This window comes from Acipenser ruthenus, chromosome 25 (assembly GCF_902713425.1).
Source record: "Acipenser ruthenus chromosome 25, fAciRut3.2 maternal haplotype, whole genome shotgun sequence".
In the NCBI taxonomy this organism is placed as follows: Eukaryota; Metazoa; Chordata; class Actinopteri; order Acipenseriformes; family Acipenseridae; genus Acipenser; species Acipenser ruthenus.
Genome location: NC_081213.1, coordinates 5,195,110 through 5,214,679, shown reverse-complemented (window position 1 = coordinate 5,214,679; position 19,570 = coordinate 5,195,110). Strand labels below are relative to the sequence as shown.

Here is a 19,570-nt window from a genome sequence, read left to right as displayed (position 1 = left end):
AAACAAAAGTGCATTACTTGCAGCTCACTTTCTAACGAACCATCGATTTCGACTTTTTTGTTGCATTTACTGTATGTAAAAAACACCGTGTTTATGTCAATCATCCACTTCAAACTGTTGCCACGGCGTTTCAAAGTATATATAGTATTTAATTGAAACACACCGGCTTTTAAGACCACGACTAAAACACAAAATATGAATTGTAAAATGGCAATGTTTAGGTTTCTCAAAACAACACCTTGTGATTTATGGCTATTGAATGTTTGACATGTCTTTAAACTGGTTTGACAGCTGGAGCTCCAGTTCAAACACTGTGGGTATTCACGTGGGAGCGATGGGAACACTTGCGTTCTATATAGAACCATATGGGTCCTTCGGAATTCCTTTGGCACCTTTGTTGTGTTAAGGTTCTGTTTAGAACCGTTTTCGTATATTGAAAAAAAAAAAAGATATATAATGAGTTCTAAATATAATCGTTTGTTTCTGATGTATGCGCATTTTTGAACATATTTGCATGAAATTTGCATTTTTTCTTCTGTGAGAGCACCAGCTGTATAAACCAAACATGTTGTAAGAATCATAATGTTTAAGACATTTTCCAAGCATACGTTTGTTTCCTCAATATAAAGCATTGCTTATCTGAATCCACAAGCAGACCAACCCCAATAACCCACCCTCCCCCACCGCCGCCCTTGAGAAGAAAGTTGAAAAACAATCTGTACAGAGAGCAGATCGAGCAAAGCCACCAATCTCATATTTATATGGAAACCCATGGCAACTGGGAATAGAAATACCAAGTGTGATAAGGTGCGTTCTTCTTTACAATTGCTTACATTAGTTGTTTGACAGCGGAGAAAGACACAATGGAGAGTGAAAGTGTGTGTGAGGAATGTATCCCCGTACCGATACGTAGTCATATACATACAGTACAGTGTACATTTTAACACGGCATCGACAGATATTGCAGATTTAAGTTATGTTTGCATAAAATTAACAAATACAAAAATCATATATCTTGGATAGGTTTGAGTACAGAATTCAGATTCCACACTTAAATGGTTAAACACGCGCTTGCTTTAACTAGAACTCAATGACCCCCCCCCCCCCCTTCTCCCCCAGAAGAAAACACCGAGAGCCCTCTCCCTATATATATGCGGCCCTTCAGCATTGACCCTTCAGTTGCCAAACGAGGAACACCCTGCAGCCTGGGTAAGTTTTGGACACTCTTTCAAATGTGCGTTCCTCTACGGTTTGCCATGGTAAAGCTGTATTACCGTGGATGCTTTTTGGTTAATCTTTCCTATAGAATTATATTACAAATACGTATTTTGTGAGTTGCGAATGATTATTAGTAGTACAGGCATGCGTGTTAATTGGATGTGCATCTCATTTCCACGAAACCTGTGTATCGTAGCAATGTACTTAGCATCAGTATTATTATTATTATTATTATTATTATTATTATTATTATTATTTTGTAATATTAACAGACAGTATTGTTTTAACTCTCCTTTATCCATATAAAAACACTGCGTTTGAAATTATTTATGAGGGGACCGTGCACCTTTTCTCGGCAGACGGTGCGTTTTTTTTGTTGTGTATTTGGCAAAGTTTCAGTTTGGGGTTAAGGACTGTAACGAGATTAAATCGTTTTATCGGATGTAGTAAAATACTTTGTGACGTTTGTTTATAATCAGGGCTTCTAGTTTGGGGTTTTTAGTTTCCATCTCTGTCCCTCCCTTTAAACCTTAATTAATAGTTTTTAAGCCTTAACTGAATGCCAGATTGTTTAAATTAGCGACGCACTATTAGAAACTAACGCAGTGGAAATTAATACGCCGAATTCGGCCAGATCGAAATGCAGACTCAAACAGAATCAGGGGAGATCAATGCACGGCGTTTGTGAACTCAATCAAGACACGAGGGTACAAAGAAACAACTTCCTTTGGTAATTTAGTGTTTGATTAAGACAGCGAATCGGCTCAAAATATGTTTAAATGGACACCACGTGATCAAAAATAAAACGCGCAAACTAGAAGCCCGGTTTATAATGAAGTCCGTTTGTTATGTGAGCCAGCCCCATGCCCTTTTCAAGTATAAGTGGGCCCCCCTGCATGGTGGTAGACAACTTATGAAAAAGAATTTAAAAAAAAAAAAAAGTGTGCTTGATTACACGATGTTAAATAAAATATCTAAATTATGTTCATATACAGAAGTCTTATTTAATTTTTTATTAGGTCTCAATTTTAAAATTCTCTTAGTGATGCAAAACTTTTAGCCATAGCAAATTTTATATTTTATAAAAAAAATTAAAATAAAATACAAAATCAATTTTTTTTTGTCATCCTTGCACACATATTAAAAACAAGTCCTTAGTTGGCAGCAATTAGACCTCAAATCTCTGGTTTGCATCACAAACAAGTATTCTCATGTAAAGTTGTTTTCAATATACTTGATTAAAATACTTCTGCACCTGCCTGGAGCACCACCTCTCACTGTTTGAACACTCTGTCTGAATAGAGCTGCTGATACTGGAAAGACCAGACTGGCTCCTTAACCACTTTATATTATAATTCTGTCACAGCAAAACTACTTGTAGGATTTGATACAGTGTGCAAAGCATTAACGAGCTTGGCAAACCTCTGAATAGTCATTGCTTCGACCAAACCAAGGCTACAAATCTGTAAAGATACTTGCCCCTCCAAAATGTACAAAAACTACACAAACCTACATGAAGTGTTGTGGTTATCTCCCTCACGAAGATGGCTGTATAAGTTCTGACTACTGGAATTATTAAGATCAAACTGCCTCTTTGAAAGGAATAAAGAAAACCAGACTTGTGTACTCGCTGGTTCATTCCTGTCAGTATGAGTTTGTACTGGGCGCTTATTCAACTGGATGGGAACACGCCACTGGCACTTCTCAGGATCAGGTAACTATAGCTGACAACTGCATGACACCTTATCATTAATTATCAATGTTCATTAACTGTGAGTTTTGCTGTGTGCGTCTAAACTAGAACTGAATTTATTTAGGCATCTTAAGAGCTTGTGATACCTGCTGAATAGACAATCCTGCTTTTGGGAAATGAGTTTGACATCCCTTCTGTGACCCGGTGAGTGTCCATCCGTATATAGTATGACCTAAATATGACCTAAATAAAAACAGCAAGCAATAACCACAAGTAAGCAATGAAGATATTTGTAGAGTCCGATGTCTATGGGGGGGGGGGGGGGGTCAACCTGGCTTTGAGCTTGTGTGGAGAAGCCTAAGTGCTGAAGAAGGCTGTTCAGCCCCAGCACACAGGTTTCTCCAGAAGCTCAAAGCTGCTCAACGTAAAGGCAGATGATAACGGATGAGAAATCCAGAAGAGACGGAACCACAAAAGGATTGCAAACACCGTAAAACAGAAAGGAAATGCAAAAAAATAAATAACATAAAAAGCAACAGCTTGAATTGCAGAATGCAAAATAATGCAAATCTGATATTCAAACCTTTTCGGTTGCCTTCTCTATGCAGATGGAGAGACTGCAGTAATTGTGGGGTGTTGTGCAGGCGCTACTGGCTTCAGTCTGTTTATTGGGGGCAGGTCTCTCACAGGTAGAGAGTCTTGTCCGACACTGATTGGAGGATGGTTGATTAATTGAGATTTAATCTAATCAAATAAGTAGATTCGTCTCATTTTCTCTGTTTAAAGCAGACGTTTATATTGTACTAGAATGTTTTTTCAGGCAAAGTAAATTGAGTTGGGACCTTCCATCATTACCTTCAAACGTATGCTTGAGTGTTTGAAGTTGTATGGAGCATGTTTCATGAATAGGCATTTGTGGTACCACTGCTGACTGACTCATTGATGAACTCCTCAAACAAAGCCCAGCGCTGACCTTGTTTCAGTGAGGGTCCTGCTCTTTAAAGATCTGTGAGTACTGCCATGTTGTAAAGCATTCATTTGCCTTCTCTGGGTGGCATCCAAATTGTCTGAGCAACGTAGCAGTCAAACCAGTCAGCCAGCAATTAGCAACTCCCAGCAGAGCTGTTCTTGGGCTAAAGTATTTAATCGGTCGTTCAGTGCTAATGAAATTTTTAACACCGCACCATACCCTGTATGAAAGTGTAAAGCACAGCATTGAGTCGTTTACCTGTACTCTGTGAAACAACTGGAAAGCACTGACACAGAACCGAAACTATGCTGTAGACAGATTCAAAGATGGTTTGAAGAATGCTAAACCTAATCATTTAAGACTCAGCGGGCATGAAACAGTGACGGTTTTATTGCTGCTATCCTGGCTGAAATCCAATAAATGCGGCTTAACCTCACTGAAAAATGTTTCCCCGAACCCCCATAAATGTCAGGATATCACAGGAATCCCATATCACATCCCACCCAGACTGTCTTACATACTGTAAACTCATCTGCCAACAATAACTGTAAAGGGTATTGAAGCACATATGTTTTTTTTTTCTGTCTTGCACACAGAGGTTGGTAATGTACAGTCCATAAACCGGAGGTGATACACGTAGATTGGCATTGGAATAGTTTTTTCTGTGTGTAAATCACTCGGACATGTTTCTGAAGAGGGTGCAGTGGAAGTGCTGTGCTGAGAGTGATGCGTGTGGACAGCTGTTTCTGTGTGTTCTGTACTGTATGTGAGCGCCTCAATCTGGTTGGGTGAGCTCGGGCTATATAAAAGGGAGCTAAAGCTACTCTCTCTGTCAGTCATTAGTCTTGCTAGGCGGGAGGTGGGCAGTGTTTCCGCTGAATGGATTAGTACCTGCAAAGGTGAGATTCTGCATTTTTCCAGGTCTTTAGTTTAACTGGGCTTCAGCTCTGATGTACTTGCTGTCTGTTAACACCCAACACATTTGGGGAGTGTGTCAGGAATGGATTTTATCTACTTTGTAAAACAGTCAAACAGATTCCGGATAATGTGCAGATATAATTTTTTTTTTTTCCTAAGTATCTGATCACACTTCAGATAAAAGCTGTTTATTTTTAAAGCACAGAATTTCTTAGCGAGGCTTTTGATCATGTGTTTTTTTTTAAATAGAACTCCTGAAAATATATAACCGCAGCTGAGTTTTTGCTACAGAACTAAGCTAAATCTGTGACTTAAATGTGTTTGGGACATCTGAATTTGTTTAGTTATCGTTTGCTAATTGTGTGTTTTCCAAAATTAGCAGCCACAACTGTATATAGAAACTCTCTGGAACCAAAAGGAGAACCATTATTCTCTACTAAGGTATACTGTATAGAATGGGTTCAATATGGAACCAAAGCTGTGATACAGACAATCATTACAGAGGTTCAGAAACTGATTTTTTAAAATTTCGAATCCTTAACTGTTCTATTTTGGAACCCTTCTGTTTTATATAGAACTAAGGAACCAAATGGTTCTCTATGGAATGTCCAGGAATTCTCTTTTCTTTTCTAAATGTGCTATATGGTACAGCACTGCTTGATCTGACTTGGAATAGCTATACAAATGACTAAATACTGTGCTGAATATAAATGTAGGATTACAAGGTTTTGGCAGAACCATATTTTAGTATTGTGTAACAGGAAACGATTTAGTATATTGCTCTTGCTGTAAAGATGAATCTGAAATAAAAATACAATTTTAATACATTTTTAAAATACATACTAGTGTGTAACATGTGTGACGGATTTCTATTCAAAGTATTTCTTATAAATAGTTATTAATCAGGGAATTTGGTTGACGCACTATCACTACTGTTTTTGTGTGTGTTTTTAGATCGAGGCAATTTGCTTCACAGAATGAATTCCTTAAGTAGCACAAAAGCCAGATTTTGTGCAAAATAGCAATTTGTGTCCGATCACATTAAGCCTTATTTGAACCTTGCTGTAGAGAGAGAATATATTGCATTCTCATTTAATGTCGAGTGCAGCCGAAAGGCAAATTTCAATAATTCAGCTTAAATCTGACATATGGCAGCCAAGTATATATATTTTTTCAGCAAAGTATTTTTAATATTTGATTTTCAATCAATACCAGCTGGTTATTTTTAAATGAATCGCTCCCAGAAGTTTTCAAAACAAACAGAGCTGGGTGCTCTGTTTCAAGGCGAGTGTTTCTCATTATATATTTTATAACAATGTATGAAATTAAATACATTAATAATCTTACTCTCCATAAAGGAAAAAGCACAAAGCAAATTATTATTATTAATAATAATAATAATAATAATAATAATAATAATAATAATAATAATATTCCTTGCCTCACAATTGTTCATAAACCTTAAGTGGAGAATATATATATTTGAAACTAAAAGCACATTTCTTATCCTTTATTAATCCCACTGCAAAAGAATAACAATGTGACCTTTGTGTTTTAAACCATGAGGTCCCAGATTGAAATGCAATGCAATGTTGTGGATACAGGGATTCCTACACAACCATCGCAGGGCAATCTTACCTTGCAGTCAAATCAATGTAAAGGTTTGGAGGCTGTGATGTAAACCAAACAAGAAGGTTTTCTGTGAGGTCGATGAATCGGAGCGCAGCATTAACTCTTTGTCTGCTGTAATTCTCATTAGGCTGAAGACACTGTTGAAGAGGAGCTGAGGGAGTTTCTTTGATGCTAATGTTGAGGGATGCTCATTAGCCACGGGATACACTGATCACCGCAGACATGCTCATCGGACTGGGTAGACTGACTCCGGGATACTTCAGACTCCTCCAGGTCTGTGATATTACCAATCCCTATTGTTACTGAGGAGCGAGGCTACAGAAAACAACCTTTATTTTGGAACCCTTATTTTGATTCTATAAAGAACCATTCTTGTATTCTGGAACTGTGGAGAGTTCTATAGCACAAAGTTCTATATAAAATCAACTGGATGGTTCACAGTTGGAACCCCTATGGTTATAATGGTTCAATAAAAAACACCCATGTGAACCCATGTTGTTGAGTGCAGCATGATTAAACATGAAATAGAAAATTGAACAATATACGAAGATGCTGTATATTGAATAAGAGAGCATGACTCTTTATAAAAGTAATACTTAACAACATAAACTATCTGTTATTAATAATGGGCATGAATAACAATAGAGTTTGCTATTCCGAACCCCAGTAGTGAGCTCTGTAAGCAGAACCATGCGATCATGCTTGCTGGTAGCAGCTGTAAAATCTTCAATATCCTAATTCTGCGTCGTGTGTAAAACATTTGCAACAGAAGTGTTTTCTTATTCAATGAGTTGTTAATGGTTTTTGATGAAAGGTAAGTACTTGTTATCGACCGTCGATAAGATTTTTGTTTTTTTGGTCCCTTTGAATTTTTCAACAACTTCAATAATGTTAATATTTAATAACCTTTAATATCAGATTTGAATATGTAATCACATTATACAGCATGCAGTGGTGCAGTCTCTCTAGTTCTTTAGACTAACCACAAGCTGTATATTCAAGCGGTCTTTTGCATTCAGCTGACACAGTGTATATTGCTATCTCCAGTACTTGGAGTCTAAAACAGCAAACAAGGAATTTGAAAAAGATGTTTTCTTTGGGGGTTTGGCAGAACCCCCCAAAGAAAACATTTTATTAGTGAGCAGCACATGCAATCGTTTAACAAGAAAGTGCTCTGCTTGGGGCATAAAACATAAAATAATTTTGAACTATAACCCCTTAGCAAGCCTTCTGCTTCAACAACTGTTAACTTATTCAAGTTGCATTAATACTGGCCAAATGTCAGTCTAATTAACGAAGATACCTCCCTGCTTTCACAAACCTGTAGTAGATGGATATGTTTAATTGAATTGAGATCCGCGCCTCCAGAAAATAATTTATTATTATAAGAATGAGTGCAGAAGATGACCCGGAAAGGCTTTGTGATAGACAGGGACACTGTTTTGATAAGCTCACGTTGGACTGCACGCAAGGTCTTTCATTGCTTAAAATGAGAACCAGAATGGAGATTATATAGTGGAGACAGCCATACATACGTCTGTACAGTATGCCACGTATTTTGTATTTGTAAAATTTTGTATTTGTAAAATATTTGTATTGATATTATGACATCCTTGTAGTCACAGTCACAAAGCAGCTCTCTTCCATTGCACAGTGTGAGTGAGTGAACGCTAGCTCACTTCTCTCTGCAGTTCCACTGTATCTGTAATATCGACAGCACATAACCCAGTGGCATTCACCCCTCCAGCTAATATCTAGAGCACCAAACTCTGTACCCACATGCAGAAGAGCATTTAATTCCTCACCTTGTTCGTGAGTAATCACTGGCCGTAAACAGCTTTAGTTAGAGGAGCAAAAGGCAGACGAAAGCCAAAACCTTCCCCCTTCAATGGCTAAGGCATAATTACTGTGACTATTAATCACTTTTGAGCATAATTTCACGATGTAAAACAAACCTTTCCAGAGCCCCTGTTGTACAATGCTTGATATTTAGTGTTGACACCCTGAACTGAGATGTTAAAAGCCAGGTCCATGTGATAGAATTTAGCAGCGTGGCTCCACATTTACACTCAGCCTCTTTAGGATCTTTACCCAAATGTAACAGCAGATGTAAAGTAGCATGCTGAATCAATGCTGTTCGGTATCAGTTAAAGTTTATATACCTTGTTAAAAAAAAAAGCATTTAAGTTGTGCCTAACCAGCTGAGAGACATGGGCCAGGATCCAAGATTTTATACATATGAAATTGCTGAAGATATTGCTAAATTCCTAAAGTAAGGTATAAAACAGTTCAAGGTTAAGTGTCTTTGTGATTTGTCTTTCGTGGTTTACTGTTAAATATCTTGCATAACGTTATATTCAGTATTACTGGATAGTAAAGATGAAACAGATTCTATGTGTTTATGCTTAGTGCTGTGTCTTGAATAGGTATTTGTTTTCTCATTGCAGACTATCCTTGGGATTTCGAATAAGTAGTGTTTTACTGATATAGATTTAAAGACTATTGAGTGAGCCACGCACAAGCTGACACGTTATTTGTTTCCAACTCCATGTTGATTGAATTGGCACAGGACCTAGTGCTAGAACTGTTTCCAATAAGGTTTTAAATAAAGCCCTGTGTTTATGGTGGGATATTACCCTGGAGTCACTAGCCAGCCAGTTTAGCAGGCATGAGAATGAGACGTCCATTGCAAAGCAGTTTGAGCTATTGCAGGGTTTCCAGCACACCTCAATGGTTTGCCTCATGAAGCTCACATCCATAACTATTCAATAGTGCTGAATTTATAAATACTAAAAGAACCTGAATACATGCATCGACTTCAAGCCATTGAAAGAAACCTATAGTTGAAATGTTTGTCACTGAATTTCTTTTAGTATTTCCAATCAAGATCACAGTAAAACCATCCCTGCCCCATAGAGTAACCAAACGTTAGCAAGCTGTAACTTCTTCAGTTTTAATAACCTAACGCATTCATTTGAAAGGACTTCCGCGTGCTCATCGAGAGCCTTAATTTCCTTTTTAATATTTGATGCAGCAGTTAACCGCTCTGTGTCTGACACAGATTGAAACTGACAGGAAGTCGCTGAACCAGAAGCTTTATAGTTTATGAAAAAAAGCTTTTATTTTGTTCCCCCCGTTGTTTTCGTTTCATGGGAGCAGATGCTGTTATTCTCTTAAGAATTTCAGAAACTGACATCTGTAGTTTTATTATGTATTTATTTAGAGTTAATACAAATGAAGAGATTCATGATCTCATCTCTTTCCTCCAGAGGGCGGATCTGTCTGCAGTAAGCCGGTGCCCGAGTTATACGAGCAGTTTCATAACGGAAGTAAATAACCAGAGGCAGTAGCAGCTGCTCTCTTTGTAGACTGTCAGATGTGAGAAGCTGGTTCAGAATGGTTAGTAATGCTTTACTTGCCATTGCCTCTCCTTTATAAAAGATAGTGGGTAACGTGCAACCAAAACCCTCTCGTGACAGATATTTAATAAAGTTGCTGCTTTGGCAACGGCCATATTAATGATACATGCCACTCGCTTTCAGACAGGGTGTTTAAAGTTCCTCTACACTGCTGCGTTCTACTGTATAATTCTACTGTATAATTCTCTCAATAGCGTTCCGTTACTGATGGTGTCCAGTAGAAATTAACCATTTCACTGCCAATGTGTTTTTTTTAAACCCCCAGACATGTCAATGATAGATATCTTTTTCACATATCCATTTGACTTCATCGCAGTAATTTTGCAGTTTGACCTGCTTATACTGTGCATTTACATGCCTTAACATAGTACCATTGTGTGCTGTACCGTGACTATGCTTCTTGTCTCTGTTTAGATAATTAATTACCGTGCTTGCTAACTATTCCAGCAAAAAACATTCCCTAAAGACTCACATGCCGTGGAGAACCATGTTAGCGTTGAGCCGTGCACTGAAGCCCATAGGTGATATGAGAAGCATTGTACGCTGAAGCCTGTGTGCAGCATTGCTAAACGTCCCTGCCTCATTTATTTATTGATTCATCTGTTGTTTTTTGCAGAGGCAGGTGGCTGGTGAGGTCCAGACACAGCCAAAAGACCGGATGGTGAATCACATCGCCATGCTGTTAGCCATAGTGGGACTGGGCTTGTCCTACTACAGCACACGGAAAATGACAGCACAGGCCAGATCCATACCAGCACCCTGAACCAGGCAGGCCTGGGGGAGAGAGAGGGAGAGGCCAGCCATAAGGAGAAGAGGGAGAGTTTGAATGCCAATCATGGTCAGGATCACCCAAGGGACACATCTGACAAGCATATAGCGTACAGGTTTCTGTCAGAAATGGTCAATGCTTTGCAAATGGATAGCCTTTGAATTCTTCGTCAGATGGTTGTTTTTAACTTTGAATAGGTTTTTGGATATATAGAATGGGGAATGCAGCAAAAAGGGATGGTTTTCGGGATATCATTGTCATGTTTGATTAAGATTTAATAACTACCCTCCAACAAGTATTGTCACGCAGGGTGCTGTGATCCCGGTTGGAGTGTAGCGCACATTCATGTAATATTTGATAATGAATGTCATGTGTTGCATGGACATGAGTTACAAATAGCATACAGGCGGTTGCCAGCACTGTAAAGCAGCCAGGGAGAGTGGACCACAGAAAAAAAAAAAACAGTGTAATTCCACTGATAATATTGTACTAAAGGAGCTCAGTTACAATAGACACAAATACTGAAAAATATGCATGTTAATGGGGTTTTAACTTTGTAGATTGGAGTCAAATCTTATCAATGGTTACCAAGCACTTTTATCCTTCTTATGAATGTTTTTCTTAGTAATCATATTTTAAGCTTCATATGTTGTGCTAAGAAACTATAAAAATGAATGGTGGCTTTGTACCAGTAATGGAAGATACTAATGAGTAAGCCATTTATTTGCATGTTTATGGATTTCTAAATAACACATTTGCGCGTCAGTTTTGAGGCCTGTGCGTTTAATGCAGCCTTCTGTTTCCTACTTCCATTTTCCTGCCCTCTCCCTCCTAAGGACTCCAGATTTTAGTTTTTCTTTGCCTCGGTTCACAAATGTCCCCGTCAGCAAGGTCAGGTTTCTTCTTACCGTTTCCCTGACAGCATTTATCTGGAGGGGCAGAGATTGTTATGAAGCTAAAACAGGTCTTACCAGAGCAGGCTGTACCCAGATTTGCAATTTACATTTAGCTTTTTCCGAGGAGTACTATGGCTTGTGATGTGCTGCACCATGCTTTTCTGTGACTTACCATTGCGTATTGCTACAGTATGCTTTGCTACACTTTGCAATGCTTTCACCATCCTCCCCATCAAAAAGTAGGCCAGCCTTAGCCGTTTAACTAGGACTGAGTTCCAGTTTTAAATACTACATTTGATAACAATATGGTAGGAGTTTGACAAACTGTGATCAAGGAGATACTGTAATGTTGGTTACTTTATATACTATATACTTGAATTGCTAAGGCAAAAGCTAGTTATTTTAACTTGGGAACTATAGGTGCCAAGCCTTTTTAAGTGCACGCTATATATTGCAGGTGTTTAATTTTAAAGCTGCTTTACAGATAAAATACATGACTGTTCTAAAACACGCTGGTCTATAAAAACAGGCAAAACCTAAAGGGCTTCAGTGAGGATCATCTGGTGCCTCAGGCTGGATGATGCGTCCTGTTTTTCCATCTGGGAGAGTGCATGTTTTTGTAGCAGACGTGATTCGGTGTGACAAGCAGAATCCAGTATAGGGACACGTGCCGGCCTCTTGCATGCAGTCTGCCTGACCTGGTTACAGATCAGCCTCCCCAGGCATCAGATAGAGAGGGGAACGCTTCAATAGAGACCCAGAAACACGGACGCCAGAGGATGATCTGTATTGGCACATGTGTTATATAAGCCATAGCTGTGACGCAGGCATGGAACGGGATGCTGTTCTTCGTTATCGTATTTTAAAGGTGTGTGTGGTTTTTTTTTTTGTTTATTTGGAAAGGATAACATGCCTTCATAATATGAGCATAATGTTAAATTCCCTACAGGTCTAGTTTAAAATGTACGGGTGACGTATCCTATAGGTTTATATATTATACTGTGAATTTTATTTTTTCCTTGTGAAATTTTCCCATGAAAATGACAGCAGTTAGGGCCCTGCTCAAACTTAAGGACTGCTTTAAAGAATGTTTTGTTAAGGAATGTGCTTTTGAAGTGTTTTATAAACATTCTCGTGGGTTAGTGCTTTGACACTTTGATTTATTTGAACATGCTACAACTAGAATATTAACATGTGGTTTTCATTTTAGTTATATATATATATATATATATATATATATATATATATATATATATATATATATATGTATATATAACTGGTATTACATGTATATTACTATATAACCTGCTGTAAGTATTACTGTAACCTCTTTTAAAGTGCCTTTAGACAAATTGAACCCTGTTTCATTGTGATACAATGGAGTTGATGAAACTTAAATAGTCTAATGAAGTTGAAACATTTGTCTTTATTTTGTCCTGTTTTCTTACAGAATTTATAATTGAATGTATGAATTTATGGATAATTTATCAATGATAAAAATGAGAAACATTAATATGTAAAAGCTTTTAAAGAAAGAAATTCCCATTTATATGAAATAATAAATAAGTGAATTATTACATAATAATTATAGAAAGAATAATCCTTGATATACCTTTCAAGCCATTATTTTTCTACCTATATGTGTGAAAGAGACAAACACTTTGAGCCTGTTCTTCTTACTGGACACAATGTGACAAATTTGCCTTTTGTATTGCTGCTAAATGTTAAAATACATAAATAAGCATCTCTAAACACAAACTGGTGTGTGGTCTGTTATTTATGATTCTTAACCTAAAAAAATCTATGGCTGGAATCTGTTGGATTTATATTTTAATACCAAGTATGAAGTACTTATTCAGCAAAATAAACATTAGGTAAGGCACATCAACTAAAATTGGAAGATGATCTAGTCTGCTTACTAGACCTATATAAGCTGTTGGAGAGTTATGTGCAACTATTCAGACACAATCATGGGAAAGCAGAAGGATCTCAGTGACTTCACAAGGGGCATGATAGTGGGTTCCTATTCAGCTTGCTTGTCCCTCAATGCATTGACCAACGTGTCCATCAAGACGGTCTCCCTGTTGAACTCACCCTTTTGTTGTATTTGAAGGTGCTTCAGCTCAGAACATACATGCATGTGTTATATTTGAAGGTCCTTCAGCTCAGAACCTACATGCATGTGTTATATTTGAAGGTGCTTCAGCTCAGAACATGCATGACTTTATTATATTTGAAGGTGCGTCAGCTCAGAACATGCATGACTTGACTTGACTACATTTTCAATTGAAGCTTTGTAAGATAGATTTACAAAGAACTTCAAAGTCAGCAATTCCATTGCAGTAGCTTCAGGATATATTGGGTGATGAAACAAATGCTGCCAGCTCCTGCTTGAGTCCCCACATAGCAGAACCTGTTGGACAAGCTATATTAAAAAAAGAGTGGGAGCTATTATCCACTCCTGATCTCTCTGCTAATCGCTACTCTTAAACAAATTCAGTTTTTCCCCTCTAAATCATCTAGATTTGCTAAAGCAGCTTATCTCCTTCCTTCTGTCCCGACATGTCATTTGTAGTTTGTTACTTATTTTACCACATCAAAGGGAAGATGTTGAGTTTCTGTAAACCTACATTTTTTCTTTAACATGCAATAGATCACAGACTCGTGGTGTAATGTCCTTTTGTAGGTGGCTGTTGAGGTGCTCCGGACACCTATTGATGGAGATTACACCAGCTGAAAATGTCAGGCAGGGCTATGCAATTCATTACACCGTGTAACAAATTACTTTTTTTTTTTTTTGGTTCCTGGGTAGTAAGTGTTATTTCCTAATTGCTTATGCCTCAAAAGTATAGAAAATGGCTATTATTCCCCACAAACTTTGCTTTTGTGACCAGGACAGTGATATTTTGAAATTTACCTATTTTCCAGAACATTCTAGATAGATTCAGTGCTGAGTAAACTTGGAGTAACTTCTAGAACTTTCCAGTAATATAAATAGTAGTATAAATACAGGGGCCTTAAGCCCACCAGTTGAGTTTAGTTCCAGCTGCCTAAGTGGATACATATCTGCATTTTTCTGAGATGGCATCAAGGACATAGGAGACTTCAAAATGGTGGCATTCCTGATGGGTCTCCAAGGCGGTTTTACCAAGTTTCCCTGCTATCTTTGCCTTTGGGACAGCAGGGACACCAAGGCGCACTACCACAGGCGGGACTGGCCACAGCGGACCGAGTTCTCTGTGGGGAGGAACAACGTCAAGTGGGAGCCACTGGTGGACCCCCGGAAGGTGCTGATGCCACCACTGCACATCAAATTAGGCCTTATGAAACAATTTGTCAGAGCTCTAGATAAGGAGCTGGCAGCCTTCAAGTACCTTCAAGACTTCTTCCCTAAGCTGTCTGAGGTAAAGGTCAAAGCCGGTGTCTTCGTCGGACCACAGATAAAGAAGATCCTGGAATGCAATGAATTCCCCAAGAAGCTCACTAGTAAGGAGAAAGCGGCTTGGAACAGCTTTGTCGTAGTGGTTCAGGGCTTCCTGGGCAATCACAAGGCCGAAAACTATGTGGAGCTGGTTGAGACTCTGGTGAAGAACTACGGCACAATGGGATGTCCCTGAAAGTCCATATCCTTGATGCTCATCTTGATAAATTCAAGGAGAACATGGGAGCGTACTCAGAGGAGCAAGGCGAGCGCTTCCACCAGGATATACTGGACTTTGAACGCCGCTACCAAGGACAGTATAACGAGAACATGATGGGAGACTACATTTGGGGGCTGATTCGTGAAAGTGATTTACAGTATAATCGTAAATCTCGAAAAACTACTCACTTCTAAATCTTTTGCAGTCATTTTTGTATTACTTTAGTATAAATACATGTTAATTTGGATTCATATGTTGTTTTTTTCTGACTTTATGTGAACGAAAAGACACAAATTCGCCCGTTTTCTCATTGGAAATAGGTAAATTTCAAAATATCACTGTCCTGGTCACAAAAAGTTTGTGGGGAATAATAGCCATTTTCTATACTTTTGAGGCATAAGCAATTAGGAAATAACGCTTACTACCCAGGAACAAAAATTGTGTTACATAGTGATATGATATACAAGCAATCAATCTAAAATGATACAAATGTCAGAAATATTAAAAGAAGCTCAATTAAAGTATTGTTCTATTTATTTAATCACGATTGCTATTTAATCTATTGCATTTATTTTTGCATTTGTAAATCATAAATGCCTGTCTTCAGGTTAAATTGTTTTTATTTACTAATGATTCTTAACACGGGAAACACTTTTGAGTTTTTGAGTTTTCCTGCAGCACGTATACTATATATTTTGTTGTGATTAACTGTTTTTATTTTGTGACAAATTTTATTTTCGAATACATATAAACCTATAAAACCAGACGTTGATTGTCGGAGACACTCGAAGATCAGTCCACTCTTGACGGATCATTCTGTGTGTTCAGAAAGTAAATTAAACTATAAAAAGACAGACTGTGGTTCTGTGGCTTCCTGCATTTAGGGAATAACTTCAAAGCCAAGTTAGTGACTGCCAGCTAGAACCAGATTAATTGCTTAGTATGTTGCACATGGCTTTGGCCATAGCATTTCTACTTTACTTCTCATGGGGTGGATGACTAGAAACGTTTCAGCGAGTGTCACTCCAAGGATCAGCTTACTCAACACTGGAATCTTTGGTGTTGCTTTTCTTTTTTAAATTGGACTGTATGTTGCATAACACCTTCATAAAAACTGTATAACTGATGCATAATCCTTCAGAATCACCTTGAAAAACAGTATAATGTACATATAAATGTCCTTAGCATTTTTGTCATACCGTTTGCAATAACACTGTTACTACAAAACTTGGGTCCTGGTACATAGGGACAGCCACATTGTGATGCATGCCATTCTGTGCACCAGCTTCAACTCATTGAAAGCCATGGCACTAAAACTAGGACAGGGATGAGCTACCTTGAGCAATGTTGCCAAAATATTCAGCTGTTCAGCAGCGTGATCTTGAACACATTCTAATGTGCCCCGTGCAAAACAAACAACAAAGTGAACAAGAAGCAATACCAGATCACTGAGAATGAATCCAGATTCACTCTGTTTCAAAGTGAACGAGAAGCAATACCAGATCATTGAGAATGAATCCAGATTCACTCTGTTTCAAAGTGAACGAGAAGCAATACCAGATCATTGAGAATGAATCCAGATTTGCTCTGTTTCAAAGTGAACGAGAAGCAATACCAGATCATTGAGAATGAATCCAGATTCGTTCTCTTTCAAAGTGAACAAGAAGCAATACCAGATCATTGAGAATGAATCCAGATTCACTCTGTTTCAAAGTGAACTAGAAGCAATACCAGATCACTGAGAATGAATCCAGATTCGTTCTGTTTCAAAGTGAACAAGAAGCAATACCAGATCATTGAGAATGAATCCAGATTCGCTGTGTTTCAAAGTGAACGAGAAGCAATACCAGATCATTGAGAATGAATCCAGATTCACTCTGTTTCAAAGTGAATGAGAAGCAATACCAGATCATTGAGAATGAATCCAGATTCACTCAGTTTTTTGCATGTTTCCAATCTGAAAGTGAACATTGAAAATGTCTTAATCAGCTAGTTGCTTCAACAGTAAGCACTTCAGATTGAATTTAATGTTAATTTTTTCTTACTGTCATTCAAACAAACATTCTTATTGCAATTACTCAAATATGTTCTGTGTTAAAGTGTTTCCATCTGAATTCAGGATCTGCCCTTCAATTAGAGTTGCTTGCCATAAACATACCATAAACTAGGCTAGATAAGCGCCTTAATAAAAGTAAGACCCAGCGCCACCTAGAGGTCAGTTACTTTGGATCAAGGTTAGTTTTGCAGTGCACTAGAATAGTGCTGGCGCATACTAATGTAAAGACAATTGGCTGGAATTGGTTTATGGAAGGCAACTAGAACGGCAACTCCTGCACTCATAGTTAAAGCACCACAACACAGATTTATCACAAAATAAAAAAATAAGGTATGGAAAAATAAACTAAACAGACTATAACTTGGTCAGCTCTTTATTACAAGAGACACTTTACAGTTTGTTAACTGCTAACAGCTAGATTACTAACATGTTAACAGATGTGATCTATTAATAAACTTCAAGGCAAAGGCCAGTTAAAAACTCAAGTCGATCATATCATTTAAATGGGGTTACATTTATTTAAAGGCATTTTGCAACCAGTGAGATCAGGTTTCATTTTATTATACTTTTTTTTTTATTAGTTTATAAATAGATTACAATATAACATGAAATCTATTTAGAAGCTAATATTAAAATCACCAGTCAGTTTAGAGTTATATACTTCTAACTTCAGCTAAGAATGAGATGAACGACCTGTCAGAAGGACTGATAAGCAGCTGTGGTAAACATGTTCAAATTGTATTTGAAATGCAACGACGCAAGCTATGCAAGCTATATATATATATATATATATATATATATATATATATATATATATATATATATATATTGCTTTTCGCAAGAACACACACTGTTCAGTTACACTTAAGTGGTTGTAAAATGACCTAAAGCTGGATCTATTATTTTTATTGCCTGGTTATCAATTATTATATGACAAGTGTACTCTCTCTGCCATTCACTTTCACTGGGGTTCCTGTTAACCTGCGTTTGGGTAAACAAACTTCACAAAGGGTCACCGGGACAGTTTGGAACAGTTCAGGCTTTTCAACTCACATTGCAATACATTCTGGTACTTTTTACCTGTCTCCGGTGCCTTTAACTGGTTTATTTTTTTCTTTAAAATCACTTGATAGTGTTGTGTTTTTAATAACAGGGAAGACATTAAGACAGCAGAAACATAAACCACTGTACCTGCCATTATAAATCACGTATCAAAAATCAACCAATCACGGTGAAGTATTTGCCAAGATTACAGTACACCTGTAAACACGTGTGATCCCGTGCATAGAACACCACACCTAATTTCAAAGTTACAAAATCTAACAATAAATAAATAAACACACACACACACACATACCTGGTACCTTTAAGAAAATATGCACAAGATGACATCTCTTATTCAATGAGAGACTCCCACACATGACGTTTTAACCTATAGAGGTTGGAATCTGAACACATACCAAAAATATGACAGCCAGGTCAAGTGCCCTTGAAAAAATGCAACAGGATACCGATCACACCAGTAATACATTCACAAGTGGCCAGCGTTGTCAGTACAGCCATTCCTTAGAGCGGTCAGCGTCAGTCAAACTAGCCTCCCTCGACTGAATGGTTGTCTTAAATTAGCTTGTTGCCATCGCATGGCAAAGCTTATTTCTATCTTACCCTCAAAGCTCAGGTTTGGAAAGGTTGGAAATACTTCAACAGTTCACTGACACTGCAATAAAACCTTCCCTAAAAAAAAACAAAAAAAAACGACTCACTTATGTAACCTGCCACAAAAATATCCCACTACTAATTTACAACAATTATATCATCAAGGTTCAAATACAGACAACAACAATGTTTTAGTGTAAAGGAACTTAAACATTTCGTTTTTTTCTTGCACCAGTATAATACTACAGTCCCTTGAAGCAGCACAAACATTTAGAAAGAAGCACAGCAAGCAGTTCTGACCAGAAGAAACCAGTGCTGGCCGGAACTTTAAATCCAGCTGCTACAGGGAGTTCAGTCACATATACTGCGCCATGTGCATGCTGTAAAGCAGCAGGGGGCAGTGCAATGTGCCCTATCAGAATACATACATCTCTAGGTTGTAATAACAGTAGCAGTCTATATAGTTCTCTAGATCTGTCTTTACCGGAATTTACATGGCTGTAGCTTTCTTGAAAAAAAAAAAAAAAAAAAAAAAACTGCCAGGTTTTGAACATACATCCTTATTCCATTCAAATGATGTGACAATGTGACCTTTCAACTTTGCTGCACACATTTGCTCTCTCTCTCATCAATCGGACTCATTTTAGACATACAGCATCCTAAAACAGTTTAGTTCTTTTTTTTTTTAAAAAAAAAAACATG

At 37.7% G+C, this 19,570-nt stretch overlaps 1 long non-coding RNA gene across 2 annotated transcripts; it reads left to right on the top strand.

The window, feature by feature from the left end:
* Window positions 1–792: 792 nt before the first annotated feature.
* Window positions 793–13,273, top strand: LOC117413195 (uncharacterized). Of its 2 annotated transcripts, XR_009308865.1 has the most exons (4): window positions 793–807; window positions 1,120–1,209; window positions 6,559–6,704; window positions 10,467–13,273. It is a non-coding gene; the product is annotated as an uncharacterized LOC117413195 (long non-coding RNA). The 2 variants fall into 2 exon arrangements; XR_009308866.1 differs by lacking the exons at window positions 793–807; window positions 1,120–1,209 and adding an exon at window positions 4,642–4,780.
* Window positions 13,274–19,570: the final 6,297 nt, after the last annotated feature.